Raw genomic sequence first — 16,401 nt, 5'->3', positions numbered from 1 at the left:
ATGACAAAACACAGAGAGATGAACATGGGAACAGGAAGGGAGAAACCATAAGCCCCTTTTCCATTAGAACAGTTGAGGCAAAAATTATTAGCCCCCCAGGACTCCTAAAACTCTTCCCAATGTTTGCAACATTGATGAAACTTGATATAATGCAACATTCACCAGTGCTATTTAATAGCTTTTGGTACATTTTGTAATATAAAATGTATTCTTAGGCTTGCTTGACATCAAATATAGCAAAAGAAATGCAGTGTTCAAAAATATTAGCCCCATGTGAATATTTTCTTTCAAAACACACCTACAGTAACCTACAGAAACCACACCTGTGCAGTCAATTGGCTTCCTTGCAACATTCAGTCAACATAAAAAGGAACGGGACACTTTAACACATGAGAGGGACTACTGTTATTCACCGTGCCAGAAACAAAGGAAATAAGTCTGGAGCTCAGAAAGAAGGGAAGGCTACACTGGCATTTCCAATTGATTCACAGTGTCTAGAACTGCTATACGTTGCATCATTGCCAAGTACAAGGAGAAAAATTCTGTAAGAAACAAACCTGGCTGTGGCTGTAAGTGCAAGATTTCAAGAACTCTGGAGAGGAAAATATTCAGAGATGTCAGCAAGTGTAACAAATGCGTTAAATACTTGTGAATTTGACCCAAAACACCTTTTCTTTAAAATTAAATATTTCATTTTGCATCTCAATCTCCTACCTATGTTATCTGAGTCTGTGTGTGTTCGTGTTTTTGTGTGCTGCGTGGTGACGTAGGCGCGTGCACGTGTGTCCCGGTCACAGCTCCTTTCAGCGTGGCCGGAGGTAAGTCACTTGCCACGTTGCTCTCAGCTAATTAAAGTTTGTTTAGACCCCAAGCTGCAATGTGAATATAGCCGAACTGCTACGTTTTGTTATTAAGAGACTCGTTCGGGGAGAGGTGTCCTGGCAGGCGCGTGACACAAACAGCTCAGACCTTTACTTCTGTGTTGCAGATGTGCAGTAAAAAGCCAAAGGCCCAGTGCTGTCTCCTGCCTCTTACTTTCACGCCAGAACACAACGCATTGACAGGCGTAACACTTGCAGACCGGTTACACAAGGAATCCTGTACATCTGCCAAGACCATTGTTGCTGACCTGGCCGACTCTTGCTGACTCTTCTGGAGTTGTTTCAAGGAACACAGTTGTGAGGGCTCTTCATGGTGGTGGGTTTCAGGACCATCAGTCCAGAAGAAGTCTAGGCTTAGGTTGTCGCTGAGTCTTCTAACAAGACAATAACCCAAAGCATACACCAAAATATTCCAACAGTTCCTCAAGGATACCAAAACCAAGATCCTGGAGTGGCCCACACAGAGCCCAGACCTCAATCCTATTGAGAATCTGTGGCGAGTGCTCAAAGTGAATGACCGTGCTCGGAAACCATGCAATCTGGACCAGCTAGAAGAATGTGCAATGGTGGAATGGGCCAAAATATCTCAGGAGACCTGTGCCAACCAATCTCTAAGATATTGTTGTCAGTTGTAGCTCAGAAAGGGTACAGTATCTTAATAGCCATGTGGCTACTAATTTTGGATGTCTCATTTTTGCCCTTTTTTGTTTCAACTCGGCGTATCAATAAAATATCCTGATTGAATTTAGGGACATTGTTATTTTGGAAACAGATACACTATAAGAACGCTCTCATTGTTAACATTTTCATATTGAAATCAAGAGTGTTGTCCAATGTCATGAGGGGGGATAATAATTTTGGTCTCAACTGTACCTACTCAGATCGACTCGGCATGGTTTGCCACTATTTTCAGGGTTTTCCATTAGGTTATAGTACCTGATATCAAGTACTTTTTAATACTTGCTCACCTCGGGTTCCAACTGATCCGAGCAAGTACTAAAATGTGACGTCATAGACTGAATGCCAGCGATTGGCTTACCAGCAGCATCACTCGATAAGTCATGAGGGCATCTCGTTCATGAAAATTAACACCGTCCTTTTTTAAACCTGGCAACAGGGGAAATGACTATATGGCTATAGGGACAGTACTACAAATTTATTAACTGAACAAGACAGGGAAGGCAGACAGCCAGGAAGACAGAACACAAACACAGGACTCACAGTCCAATCCCAGACTATATGAGTCTTCTAACATTATGTTTCTCAACATAAACTTTTTTCATGTTTGATAAACATCGCAGTCACTCAAAATAAATATTACAACTACATTAATGTTTAAAATTATAACTATACAGTTTGGGGTTTTTTGCAGGCCAATAAAAATGCCATGGAGAAAAAACACTGAGGCACAGCATCTTGCACATAAGCAAATTTGTTTGAGTAGACCTTTGCTTTTTCCCTCTTTTGAATATTTACTATTAATCATTAATAAGCATTTCTTATCTGATTACTTGACTGAATAATTGATACTAAATTAGAATAAACTCTTCATAGCACATAGAGTTCATAGCAGGGGCCCACAGAACTTTCAGGATCTGAAGACTGTTTGTGTAAGAATGGGCCAAAATGACACCTGAGCCACACAAGTCGATGCCAGTTCAGTAGACAGCAGTTTCACACTTGACCTCAACACCTTAACAAATTTTGTAATGTGGGATTGTATTTTCTAGCAGCATTACAGGAAACATTACAGATAACATTCAAAACTACAAGTAAAAGACCTGAAGTATTTTCAACTATCAATTATCAAGTTACAGCTGACTCTCAGACTTTCTAGTCTCAAATGTGAATACCATGGTTCAGCATATTGCATCTTCACATCTAATTCTTAAATATGTAATTATGCGACTTATGCCTAACTTAATTTCTCAAACAAAGAACTAGGGGTGGGCGATATATCAAATAAACTCGATGTATTGCAAGTTTTTTCTATGTACGATGGTTTAAATCAGCGGTCCCCAACCCCCGGGCCACGGAACGGTACCGGTCCGTGAGTCATTTGCTACCGGGCCGCGAGAGTGAGACTAGGATGTGAAATGTATGGTTTTCAGGGTTTTTATCGGATTTTAGCGTTATTTTGTTATCGTTTTTTTTTCGTTAACTCTGTTTTCCCGGGTCTTTTCATGTGTGTTATGAATAAATCTTATTTTTTTGGGTACCGGTACTAGTTTTATTTTGTTGTATTTATCCGCGACACCTTAAAGGCCGGTCCGTGAAAATATTGTCGCGCACAAACCGGTCTGTAGCGCAAAAAAGGTTGGGGACCGCTGGTTTAAATGGCTTTATCGCAGCCATTAATTATAAGTCGCCATGGAAATATAAGCCGTCTTGGGTCAACAGACACAACAACACTGGACTCAGTGGTTGCTTTTAAAAAACAGCTAAAAACTCATCTTTCTAAACTTGCTTACTTTTACTTACTTACTTACTTTTGCACAGATATAACCAGAGCCTTGTTGTCTCCTCTCTATATATACTGTACTGTATAGTTTGTATAGTGTGCTTCTTTTTAAGTCAAGCTACTAGAGGTGAAGTGACTGTTCCCTTAAAGTTTGTTTTCCCTTCTATCTTATATCTGTATTTTATCTGTTTTGATTTTATATACTGTTTTGTTTGTTTGTTTGTTTGTTTGTTAATTAGTTAGTTAGTTTATTTGCTTGTTTTAATCAATTTTAAATCATGCTTTTTAGTTGTTCTTGTTTCTAATGTCTCTGTAAAGCACTTTGAATCACCTTGTTGTTGAATTGTGCTATACAAATAAACTTGCCTTGCCTTGCCTTGCCTTGCCTTATACCCAGGGACTGCTCTGATCCTTTCTATTGAAGCTTGATGGATTAAAGCAGGGGTGTCAAACTCAAATACACAGTGGGCCAAAATTCAAAACTGGAACAAGGTCGCGGGCTAACATTAATATTTACTGAAAAAAAAAATCTTCCTCCAGATTTAAGAATGAATCTCTTCTTATGGACTCAAACAAGTTTTTCTGAAAAACTGAATATGGAACAAGCAAAGCTTAATACTAAACAATATATATATTAGCTGTATAATACCAGTAGGCCAGCTCTAATAATAATTTGGTATGGCTTCGCGGGCCAAATGTAATTAGGCTGCGGGCCAAATTTGGCCCGCGGGCCAGAGTTTGACACCTATGGATTAAAGACACAGGGAGCAGAGCTGCCTCAGAGAAGAAGGGGGTGCAGGGAGAGTATAACCTGCAGTTTGGGAATTAAAGAATAATCTTCTCCTGTGTCTTCCAGAGAATTATATCATGCCTTATATAGATCCTTTGTACTCTACTGCAGCACTCAGAGCACTTTATACATTACATGTGTGTTCGCAGGTCAATAAAAAATGTACATAGGACAGTAAAATCCTGAGGCACACCATCTTACTTTTCAGCAGCAACAATTTTGTGCATCAAAGCATACTATTGCTAATTAATAAAATCATTTTTAAAGGAACAATTGATACTAAAATATAAGAAACTGAGAACACAAAATCCTGAGCTCATAAAATGGCTCAAGGAACCAGATCTTAAAAAATTGACCAAAATCAAACCTGAGCAATGCATGCGACCAGGGATGGAAATTACCACATGCCACTGTAAATTTATGAAGTGGTGTTTAACGTCTTAATGCATGCTCAATCATCCAGGTCAGTAAATCTCCAAAAGTTGATTCTGTTCATCTGGACGTAGCGTTTTCAGTGTAGCTAGATTGGTGGTTTTTCGTTTTTATGGGCCGATGGGGTTTTTTTTTTCGTTTTTTTCTTCCGTAACGGTATAAACACTGAAAGGTGGTGGATTGGCCAGGTGAAGGGAGATGTGTAAAAATAACTTAGTTGTTTGGTGGTGGCTATTGCGGAGCTTCCACAGATTCAGTAACATTAGCAAGTGGTGGAGGCCAGCAGATGCAACACGCTGGCAGGTGGATGACGGAAAGGCAGAAGGAGCAGAGACCTGAGGTGGTGAACTGAACTTCAGGTAAGAATTTATGACCTGCAGTCTATCTGGGTCAGATATAAACCAAGTTTAGGTGGAGTTTATCTTTGTTGTGCTGACTTTTTAGTCGTACTGCGTGCTAGCTAGCATGACGGAGTTTATATACAGCTGGGCGGGTGCTATGATATTACTGATGTTGAACTTGTTTTATCTTATTTTATTTATAAGGTTAGTTATTAGAGTTGCCAACTGTCCCGTAAAAAATGGAATCGTCTCGTATTGAGGTGAAAAGGAACAGTTTGTCCCGGACTTCAGCTACAATGAAAAAGGCACAAAGTTGGAGTTATTCTGTGTCTTTGCTGCACAGCTGCCTCTTCTTCTCTCATTCTCTCCCCTCCCTCTCCTGTTTCTACATCAATAATGAAACTGATCAATAATCAGCTGATCGGCTTTTCTCTCTTATTTATCGCCCACTTTGCCCCAGAAAGAGGAAACCAACAGCAGCACGTTTAAGCTTGATCAGCTGTTGTTAGAATTTATTTAATATTAATTTCTAGTATCAGCTGATGTTTGCTGGAGCCACAGCTGTAAAGCTGCTGGTCATGATGTCGGTTTGGTTATCTGGTGAGAGGGAAACATGAAGATGAAACCAGGAGATGTCCTTACTGAATCATCAGAGCTGTGATGGAGAAACAGGTTTACCTTTTAGGTGACATGAATGAGTTGAAGGGAAGTTATGAACTGTTTCTGAGAGACAAATAACACCAGGATCCTTTTCTAAGCAGCTGACAGCTGGTAACTGTGCAGGTGCGGATCTAGCAAAGTGTTGCCAGGGGTCCATGTAGGGAATTAAAAGGGAAAGGTGGGCACAAAGAAATACTTTTCTTTGTTATGTCATTTAAAAACTTTGAATAAATAATTATCTGAAAACAAATGTTTTCATCTGATGTAAAATATAGAAATCCATTATTGTACATAGTAATTTTTTTGAGGGTCCCAACATAATTTCTTCAGAACTAAGTACTGGATATGATGCCAGTATTTTCCCACATTTTCTAGATACTGCACCAGTACTGTGTGTAAAATGCCATCAAAAAGTCACTTAAGCTTTATTCTTTCTCACCTGTCTTTCTGTCTCCTTTCACTTTTTAAAGGTTGCCATGTTAGAAAAATTTTTTTGCCCTGCCATGCTGTTTATTGATGTGGCAAATGAATGGTTTATGAAAATATATCTAAATCTGTCATCAGTAATCAGTAATGATCATGTCTCACCTCTAGTCTTCTCTGTCTTAATTTCAGGTTTTCACCATGTGTTGTAGATAGTTCAGGAGGTTAACTCGACCAAGCAGTCTACTTTCAGGTACTGTTTAGAATACCAGAATAGGGAGGATGGTGTAGGTTTAAGTTTATTAGATTGATACATATATACCAACAAGACAGTGTACATCACTGTGACAACAGCATTTGTTTTCATTCAGAGGATTTGTGGTTTTTCCTTTAATACCTGGTGGGCCGGTCTCTAGTCAAAATGCCCGGGAAGATTTTTTGTCCCAGTCCAGCCCTGGTGTACACGACTACCCAAATGAGTCACCCACTGCTATGTTTAGAAAAAACGTACAAAGGATTGATGTACTGACCTGATTTTCTGGACCCAAAGACTACCTTCAACTACTAGACCATGTACAACAACAGCCACATAGAAAATATCCTTTCATATGTAGCATGTGTAAGTTTGCCCCATGAATACTAAAGGTATGGATCAGGATTGAAGACCTAGACCCACGCCTTTTCACTTGGCTGCCATGCCACATTTGGCTTTACTGCAGTCACATAGTGACAGTCATGGAAGTGCTTCCTGAGGCCTACAGCTATCATTGCTCCTCCTGTTTGGTCATCAGGAAACTAACCTGTCTACAGACATCAACTGCAGATTGCACAGTCTTTAATTCAGTGTACTGTTAGGCTCACACAGGGATCACATATGCAGTGTAGTATGCTATGATTTCCTTCAATATTTTGACCCAAAACTCGTAATATAAACACAGCAACTCAACTTGTGTAAAGTACTTTCGACTGGGCGTTGTGCACCTGGAGTTGAGTTTTTTGACCAATGCATGAAACCATGTATTAAAAAATGTCAGCTATTATCATCGTAGAACTTTATTATATGGCACCCGTTCTTATGTTCTTATGTTTGAGTCTAAAGGCTAATTTTTAGCACAGGAGACTCCTTTTTCCTTCTGATTTGTAAACTCTCTCCATAATCTTTAAATATTACTTAGTGGCAGAAGACTTTTGCTGCATCGATGTCTGTGTTTAATATCATCATCCAATATAATTTTTTCATATCGCACAGATCACGGTTTCATTTCCTTCCATTTTCCTTGTTTGTCAGTTGAGACCTTTTTCTGGTCATCAGTTCTTCCTGCGACAACTGCAACACATCTGAGGGGTATTTTCACTATCAGCTCTTTTTCTTAGTTATAACAGAAGGAGGACTTTGCCTCAAGTGTCTCTGAAAAATGTTTGCTATCTTGTTTGAATTTTCTTCCACAATTTATAAAGTATTTATGAAAACCCTTGAATGAGTCTGTGTCTCACTCACTCGCGAATATATTGTTTTGAAAATAACTGACCAATGGAGCAGCAGAGAGGAACTGCAACATGCAAACAGAAAATAACAATATGTAAAGAACAAACTAACCTCACAACATTTATATGCAGCTGGGGCTTCCTGTTTGAGACACCTGACTAAAACTGAAACCTCTTTTGGTTTTGAGAAACTTCTGCAGCACAGCAGCTTCTCACTGACTCTAAAATATCTGACAATGTGAGGACAGTGAACTTTGTTTCTGAGTCCCAATTGAACCACCCTACCATGTTTTACTAGGGACTCTCCCTCTGACTCACTGTTGTTAACGGTTAACTTAGCAGGTCGTGAGTCACTTCTTCTTCCCTGTTTGACAGCATGGAATTACCTCAGTACCAAAATACTTTTTTCTTTGCAGTAAAATCTAGCATCTCAGTAAGCTGTTATTACAAATGTAAAACATCAAAAGTATCACTGACACACACAATAAATGTTGCCTTAGATTTCTTTTAAAAATGTGACACAAACACTCTCTCTATCAAGTAGATGCCAAAAATGGAAAGAGATCCAACACAGACCTGACACAGGACCTGAGAGATGCACCTGGCTCTTCAGTTGATCCAACTACTGTTCACTCAGAAACAATGTCAGTGAAAGTCCTTCTTAAGGAAGAGGAAACGGGGAGACAAAGCTGAGGTGTGCTAAACTACCCAAGAACTGGACTGAAAGTCAGTGGCAACAGCTCTGATGGAGTAATGAATCCAAACCTTGAACCTTGTGTTCAAGTTTTTCTCAGAAGGTAGGGAGAAGTTCAAGTGAGAGCTACAATAGTGAATGTCTGCAGCCACGTGTACAAAATGTCTGAGGAACTGTCATGGTTTGGGCTGCATTACAACCAGTGGTGTTTAGATCTTATAAAAATTGATGGAATTATGAACACAGAAAAGTAGCATCAGATTTTGATCCATCATGCAATGCCAACTAAAAAAGTTCTATTTTTCAGCATGAAAATGATGCCAAACACACTTCCAGTGCAGTAAACAAAACCCAGGTAGAAAAATACACAGTCACTGTCACGGTATGACAGTCCTCCGCGGCTGACCTCCTCGCTATGCTTGTGTTTGTTGTTTCTGTTAGTGTCTCCCTCTTTTTTTCTGTCTCCCTGTGTTTTTGCTTATCTCTCGCTCCCGGAGAGAGAGTTTAGGTTGCGTAAGTGTCTAGCGCTGGAGGTAACTGCACCTTGAGGTAGCTGTAGCTCAGGCGGCAGAGCAGGTCATCTACTGATTGGAAAGGTGGTAGTTCGGTTCCTGGCTTCCCCTAGTCTGTATGCCAAATATCCTTGGGCAAGATACTAACCCCAAATTGCTCTCCCTTGTCTTGTTAGATTTGATTTGTCCCAGCTGTGTTCCCCATCCCCATATTATTCTTGTGTGTACTCATGTCCTCTGTCCTCTTTTCTTCAGTGTCAGGTTGTCTGTTGGTCTCGTCATGGTTCCATACTTACACATCTCAAGGGTTTGGTCCATGTTCAAGTTTTTGTTCGTCTTTTGTGTTTAGCATTTAGTTTTTCCCAGTTCAGTTCTACTTAGTTTCTCCCCAGTGTGTTGTGCTTTTTGTTTTTGTACCTTTTTTCAGCCTAATTAAGCAGCTCGCCTTTGGTTATACGTTTTCTTCTTCTTCGCCTTCATTAGCTGTGCGGCTTACCATCAGAAGAGCGACCTATTTAGCAGTGTGGCTAAGCTCCGGTCGACACTGGATCATTAAGTCAATCCTCGTCAGTACGGCCGTGATTAATTGTGTTTGAACCTCGCTTATTGTTTAGAATTGCCTGCCATCATGTGTGTTTTTACATCAGGAATTGGAAACGGAGAGTGTCTTTTTACAAGAGTGGATCCGCGGGAGAAGTACAAGAGAGGAGCCACAGGTCGGAGCACGAGCACAGGATTGTTTGGAACTGTTTTACACTACACAGACACTCGCAACGTCGAGAGAAATTTCCGGGACCTGCCTCAGAGAAGCCACAGAATTAATGAACTGTATATATCCTTCAACTTACTTACTGTAAATAAATTCACTGTTTTTTCCTGTTTTGGGTTTTTTTTTTTTCGCTTTTCCCCTACCCATCCTTGACAATGAAGCACTACCAATCATAGATTGGCCTCCCCCAGAGACTTCAACATTACTGAAGCAGTGTGGAATCCTCTTGACGGAGAACAGAACAAAAGGGAACTATTCCTAAAGACTACTTAACCCTCTGGAGTCTGGGGTATAATTGGCCATTTTTTAATTGGCTTGCCTTGTGTGGTATCACTTTTTCCAATGCAGTTTTTTGTACAATTATTTAAAACTACTTACAGAAGATTTATGGCATTATTTTAGTGCCTCTATTCTGAGCGCACCTAAAAGAAAATTTGCAAGCACAAATGTTGCATGTTGAGGAGAAAATTCTTTTGAGCGAACAAAATTCATTGCTGCGTGCAAAAATCGGTGTTTGCGATTATCCATATACACACACAATAACAGCTCCTCTCGCTCAGTTGTTGGCATTTGCTCTTCCTCAGATCTGCTTTGTGCGCTCACAGACATCTGCGGACCTGCTCTAAGTGTGTCGTTTGCTCACAACATCTCTGCTTAGTGCGCACTCAACTCTCTGTACACCGTTGTAAGTGTGCCACAAAACCAAACAATCACAGACTTGGATGCAAAAAATTCTGATTGACTGCTTTGTTCTCCAATCACCTCGCTAGCTACTGTAGCCAAACCCAGGCAAATATCCCAGAATGCATTTTGTCCAAAACTCAAATGAGGCAGTTGGGGAGGAACGCAGAGTGGCGGAGTTTGAAATATTACTCTTTCTGGATCACAAAATAATCTTTTAAGATATTTTTTAAGGCGAGAATGGTGCTGTGTAAACGGTCCAGTTATGAAGCTGAATTTTAATCTTAGCAAAACCGATTTACTCAGGAACAAATCAAACACTGGAATAAACCAAACATGAACATTTAAAAGGTACCTAATTGATTTATATATCATGTATATATCATATTTTGTTTTGGTTTTTTGTTTGTTTGTTTTTAAATTATTCATTTATGCAAGTTTCATTTTTTTTTACACATTCACAAACAGCGGGACAGAGGAACACAGACAATAAAGACAACAAAAAGAAAGTCAACACCAAAGAGCAGGAAAAAAACAAACAAACAAAAAACAAAACAACAACAAAACAGCAACAAAAAACAAACAAACAGACCCCACAACAGGGTACACGGTAGGGCTGCTCAATTAATCGAATTTTAATCACGATTACGATCTGGGCTTTCAACGATCATTAAAAATGACTGAGCCGATTATTAGCCCCTCCCTCATTTATCCGCGACACCTTAAAGGCCGGTCCGTGAAAATATTGTTGGGCATAAACCGGTCCGTGGCGCAAAAAAGGTTGGAGACCGCTGATTAAGAGGAAAGCTAAGCAGAAGTTATTTGGAGAGTGACTGCCGTTGGTTGAAAAGAGAGTTTAAAAAAAAAAAATTCAGTGGTGTTGCACACTATTTTATATTATTTTTTAAAAGTCATTGTTAACCCTTTAAAGCCGGTCAGAGCAGCACGCTCCGTTTTGCGTAACTATTTTTAAATCCCTGTAGAACCTGAACCGTGTAAGCTAGCGCAATAATTTGTTTTGCATATGAAACCGGAGGAGTTGTACTTACATCTGATGCCATCAGCTTGTCCTCGGTCACGGTTTCGTTCCACACAAAGCTTTGCAAAAATTGCATAAAAAGCGCTTGCAGGAACAAAAACATAATATTCCAGAAACACGCTTTGCCGTTCCTATCAGCTGTTCGTAACACTTCCCACAGTGAAATGATGCACATGCTGTTTTCTTTGCAAATTTGCATCATAGGATTGTTTTTTGTTTTTCCTGCAGTATATAAAAATTGCTATATCTCCAAAATAAAACTATGAAGACACTCAAAATAAATTTCCTGTGGTGGGAAACTATTTTTTGCAACTTTATTGTATTTAAAGTTTTGAGGGATAAACCTCTTAAATTTCTCCAAGTAGAAATATATGTAAACAAAACAAAAGCAATTTTCAATTTTTTTTGTAGTTTATTGCACTTTTTTGCAATTTATGTAATTACTATGGACTTAATGCATACATATTATTAAAATATGGGCTATAACAGTTGTATTGATGTATAGCAACTTGAAATGCTCCCACAAATGGCACTACAGCATGTAAAAAAAATAATATAAGCTCTGGTGGACTTGGTTCTATAGTAGGTCTTAAAGAGTTAAATAAATATCGTCAAATAATCGTGATCTCAATTTCAGTGAAAATAATCGTGATTATCACTTTTGCCATAATCGAGCAGCCCTAGTACACGGCCAGCACTTATTTGTAATTCCTAATTTGTAAGTACCAAAAACAGCAGAGAAGACAAAAGCAAATGGTATACATGTCAAACACCAATCCACATTGAAGATCGAATCCAGAGATTGCCAGGAGGAGCCGATTCACAACAGTTATGGGCAACAGCTCAGAATGATAACAGTTAAGACAATGTGGTCAGGACCCAGGGTGTGGACTGTCCTTGTTAATGTGGTCTATAAAGGGACCCCATATCTTCCTGAACTTCTCCATGGAATCAGACGTAGAGAACCGAATTTCTTCCAGGTATAAACAGGAGACCATCTCCTCGAGCCACCTCTTGAAGCAGGGAGGGGAGGCAGATTTCCACTCCCCCAGAATCAGACGTTTGGCAATAACCATACCAAACATGAGGGCCTGTTGCACAGCAAAGGGAAGTGCCAAGGAGTTGCTGTAGCAGCCCAGGATCACCATAAGACAGTCAGGATACAGTTGCCTGTAGTAAACAATGCTATAGAAACTAAAAATATAAAAAATCCAAAAGGCTGTAAGCGTAGAACAGAACCAAAAAAGATGGCCAAGAGATCCGTCCACAAGTTTACATTTATCATATTTGGGGGAAACGTTAGGAAAAATCTTGTTCAATTTGGTTTTGGAATAGTGCAGTCTATGGACTACCTTAAACTGAATTAACTGAAGCCGGGCGTTAACAGAGCATAGTTTTATCGGGCTTAACACTTCAGCCCATAAATCGTCAGAGATAACCAAACCAGTGTCTCTTGACAAAGCCTCTTTAATATGGCAAGAGGGGGCTGCCAAAGAAAAAAGATTAACAAGCTGAGAGATTAAGTGTTTTGAGTTGGGAGGTTCGTTCATTATATTGTAAAAGACATGCTGTACGGGGATAGTATCTAAATTTGAGAATGCTTGCTTGACATAATTCCTAATTTGTAAGTACTGAAAAAAATGACTTGTAGGGAGGTTGTACTTTGTCTGAAGTTGAGCAAAAGAAGCAAAATGATTGTCAATATAAAGATCCTCTATAGCAGTCAACCTTTTAACAGGCCATTGTTTGAAAGCAGTATCCATTGTACTAGGCTTAAAGGTAGGATTGTGGCAGATCGGGGCAAAAGTTGGCATTTCCGGGAGGTTCAAGATTCTCTTGATTTGATTCAATATTTTTATAGAGTTGCAAAGAATAAAGTTATTACATGATGGTGTACTTTTAATAACCAGTTTTGAAAATAAGATCGTTGGCAAGGATGCTCCAGTGCGCTCGATAGCGGTGCTAAGCTCCATTTCGAGCCATTTAGGGCTGGACCCGCATTCCACAGCATCACCAACTATAGGCAGATTCCAGAAGACCCAGGCTCTGGCATTACAGGCCCAGTAATAATGTTTGAAAACTGGAAGGCCCAGACCACCCTCGTCCGTGGGCTTTTGCAAGTGAGACTTCGAGATGCGGGGGGGCTTGTAGGCCCAAACAAAAGGCATGATAATGGCATCCAACGCTTTGAAAAAGGAAGACCTGAGAAAAATAAATTAATAAAATTAATAAAGAACCTTGAACCTTGAACCTTGAAATAGAAACGTTCTGGAATAGGTACGTGAATTTAGGGAGCACAACCATTTTGATTATATTGATACGGCCAATCATTGAAAGTGGGAGACGTTTCCATTTATCTATCATACACTTGAGCTCATCAGTTAGAACCGAATATTAAGCCTGAAGAGGAGTTTTGAGTTCCTAGGGATGTTAATACCCAGGTATGAAAAATAATCCTGGGAGACCTTAAAGGGCAAACTAGACGACTTTAAAGGACTCCCACAAAACAGAGCCTGAAACTGCACCGTTATCATTGAATTGTAAAAATTCTGCAATTTTAGTAGATAGGTAATCCGTAAAACAGTCATTTAGATATAAAGAGGGGTTGAATTTCTCCCCAATGAAGTGTCTTGCCCAAGGACACAATGACCGAGACTGTCCAAGCCAGAGCTCGAATCGGCAACCTTTCAATTACAAGGCGACCTCCCAACTCTTGAGCCACGATCGCCCATAACTAAAAAACTGTGATAAGTGGAACTAATCACTTTCAAAATAAGCCTGGAATCAATAAGAAATAGTTAATTCTACTGAAACTGCCATGGACAGGGGAGAAAAAAGAGTATTGCTTTTGTAACGGATGCTGGTGCCTCCAAATGTCAACCAAGCCCAAAGATTTAGTAAGAGTATTGAGTACAGAAACAGCTCTCAAAGTTGGGGCCAGGGACACAGAGGACCTATCCAACAATGGATCAAACTAACAATTAAAATCACCACCGATAATGATATTATGGTCATTGTATTGTGAGACGAGATTGAATATTTTACTAAAGAAGTCAGGGTATATATCATGTTTAACGAAAGACCATATATGGATAATCGCAAACACTGAAATACATTTCTTGCACACAGAAATGAATTTTGTTCACTCAAATTAAACTTCTGTTTGCTCAAAATAATTTTCAACATGCAACATTTGTGCTTGCAAATTTTTTTATGTGCGCTCAGAATAGAGGCACTAAAATAATGCCATAAACATTCAGGTGTCACAATAAAATGCCACAAAAATTATTTGTGCAGTTCCTATTTCCCATCCACAACACGACGGAGGAGCAGATCACAGGCATGACACAATTTTTCAATGGGTTGGTGCACTTTCCCACTGGTGAGAAACATGTATGTTTTTTTTCACTTGTCCTTTAAAATTCAAATTTTTACCAATTATTTCTGCACGACACATGGTGAGAATATTCAGGAAAAAACATGGTGTAAATTATTTATCATAACTCTGTCTTTACTTGGTCTATCAACACAATTAAAAGACTGTTATACAGTTTAAAGTCCACACTTTCAACATAGAGACTAAAGCATGATTCATCTTGCTGATATGTCATCTTAAATTGGTGATGTGATTTTATTGCGCCAGTACCTCAGTCGACACCAGAGGGTTAAAGAAATTATAGGAAAGCTTACCTAAAAGAGTCCAAGCTGTGTTGAGGAATGAAGGTGGTCATATCAAACTCTGTATAAACTCTGTATGTAAAATGTTTACGCATCTTTCAAGTGATTACTGCACCTATACCCATTGTCCTCAAGACTTTTGCACAGTATTGCATATATATTTCAAAATAAAACAAATACAACGAAAACCCCCCAAAAGTTGATTCTGTTCATCTGGATGTAGTGTTTTCAGTGAAGAAACGTTTCGTCACGCATCCAAGTGACTTCTTCAGTCTCAGCTGACTGCAGGTTTCTCCAATCTTATAAACAGTACATTTGCACAATGGGTGAAACTAACACTACTGAATGAACAACTGGTTGTGACATCAGTTCATTTATCATTAATATACAAATTGTCATGACCACTGATCAACAACCGCTACGTCCAGATGAACAGAATCAACCTTATTGGATTTACTTATCTGGTTGATTGAGCATGCATCAAGACAGCCCAGTGGAAAACTGAAAGCACTGCCTCCATTCATGTGATTGTTAGAAATCTTAGGTTTTTAGCTAATCCATCTAGCTAAAATTCTGCACAGAAACAAATGAGAAACAGAATAAATATGTTTAGGGAACTAAGTAATAGAAAATATAAAGAGATAATTACCAACTAATAAATGAATAAAAACAAGGTTAATAAAAGATTGACAAGCACATTACACCACAGATGTTACATTATGCAAATTATTAACCACATACATCCCCTTTCAGTGCATTGAACGGGACATCCCTTTTGGCAGGTTTGGACTTCCATACCTTGCGCCTGTTTTACCGGTCTGTTACGTTTCCAGTTGTATGGCTCGCTGTGATTTGAAAGTCATATAATAAAACGGGTTTTTTACTTGTCCTAGAGATGTGTCAAAGCGACGAGGGTGTCTGGTCTTTAAGAGGTTTTCTGAGACTTTATTCAGAATGTAGTCCCCTTAAAAAGTTGTACGTTTACGAGACAAACAGGGATTAAACATAAAACGACTGTTAAAAAATCCCATACCTGGTCCAGTCGGCGAGTAGAAGTGAATCACTCAGACTCGTGAAAGGTTGTCCGACTGAAAAAGCCCGGAGCCTAAAATGGCTGCTGTGAGCCAACAAATTTACCCAGAAACACCGAAAATAGTCGGCTTGCTACTCCAGAAATATGACTCGTACTTACAAGTCAAGATGCGGCTACGTCTTTCCTGTTCACAACCACAGTGACTCGGTTCTTTATCTTCCTCCTCTTCCTCCTCACTCTGTCTCGCTACATATGGGGCTGCAGACCGCTTTCCGTTTTCTCACCAAGGAGACACACTCAAAGTCACCCCGAGCATCTGTGGAAAGCATTAATGAACCTACAAAAAAAAACCCAAAACAATTTAATCCATAAACGTTTCAGTTCAACAAGATTTAGGTACATTTAAAGTTATTCCAAGTGTTTTATGATGGAAAAAACCCACCGACTCCTTAATAAACAGCCTGAGGATAAAGTCAGTCTGAGCTCTCCAGATTAACTCAGCAGGCAGCAGCTTTCCACCCT

At 39.4% G+C, this 16,401-nt stretch overlaps 1 long non-coding RNA gene across 1 annotated transcript in view; it reads right to left on the bottom strand.

The window, feature by feature from the left end:
• The window catches only part of LOC146578972 (uncharacterized), a 26,286-nt gene extending 9,885 nt beyond the window's left edge, over positions 1–16,401 (bottom strand). The window contains exons 1-2 of the long non-coding RNA XR_014890221.1: positions 16,322–16,401; positions 16,039–16,216 (exon numbers count right to left, since the gene is read on the bottom strand). This is a non-coding gene — a long non-coding RNA (uncharacterized LOC146578972). The remainder of the gene's footprint in view (positions 1–16,038; positions 16,217–16,321) is intronic.

This window comes from Mchenga conophoros, linkage group LG3 (genome assembly GCF_057382185.1).
Source record: "Mchenga conophoros isolate Kocher_MC1m ecotype Shallow Benthic linkage group LG3, M_conophoros_male_GT1.1, whole genome shotgun sequence".
NCBI classification, from domain to species: Eukaryota; Metazoa; Chordata; class Actinopteri; order Cichliformes; family Cichlidae; genus Mchenga; species Mchenga conophoros.
This window is presented reverse-complemented; position numbering and strand designations above follow the sequence as displayed.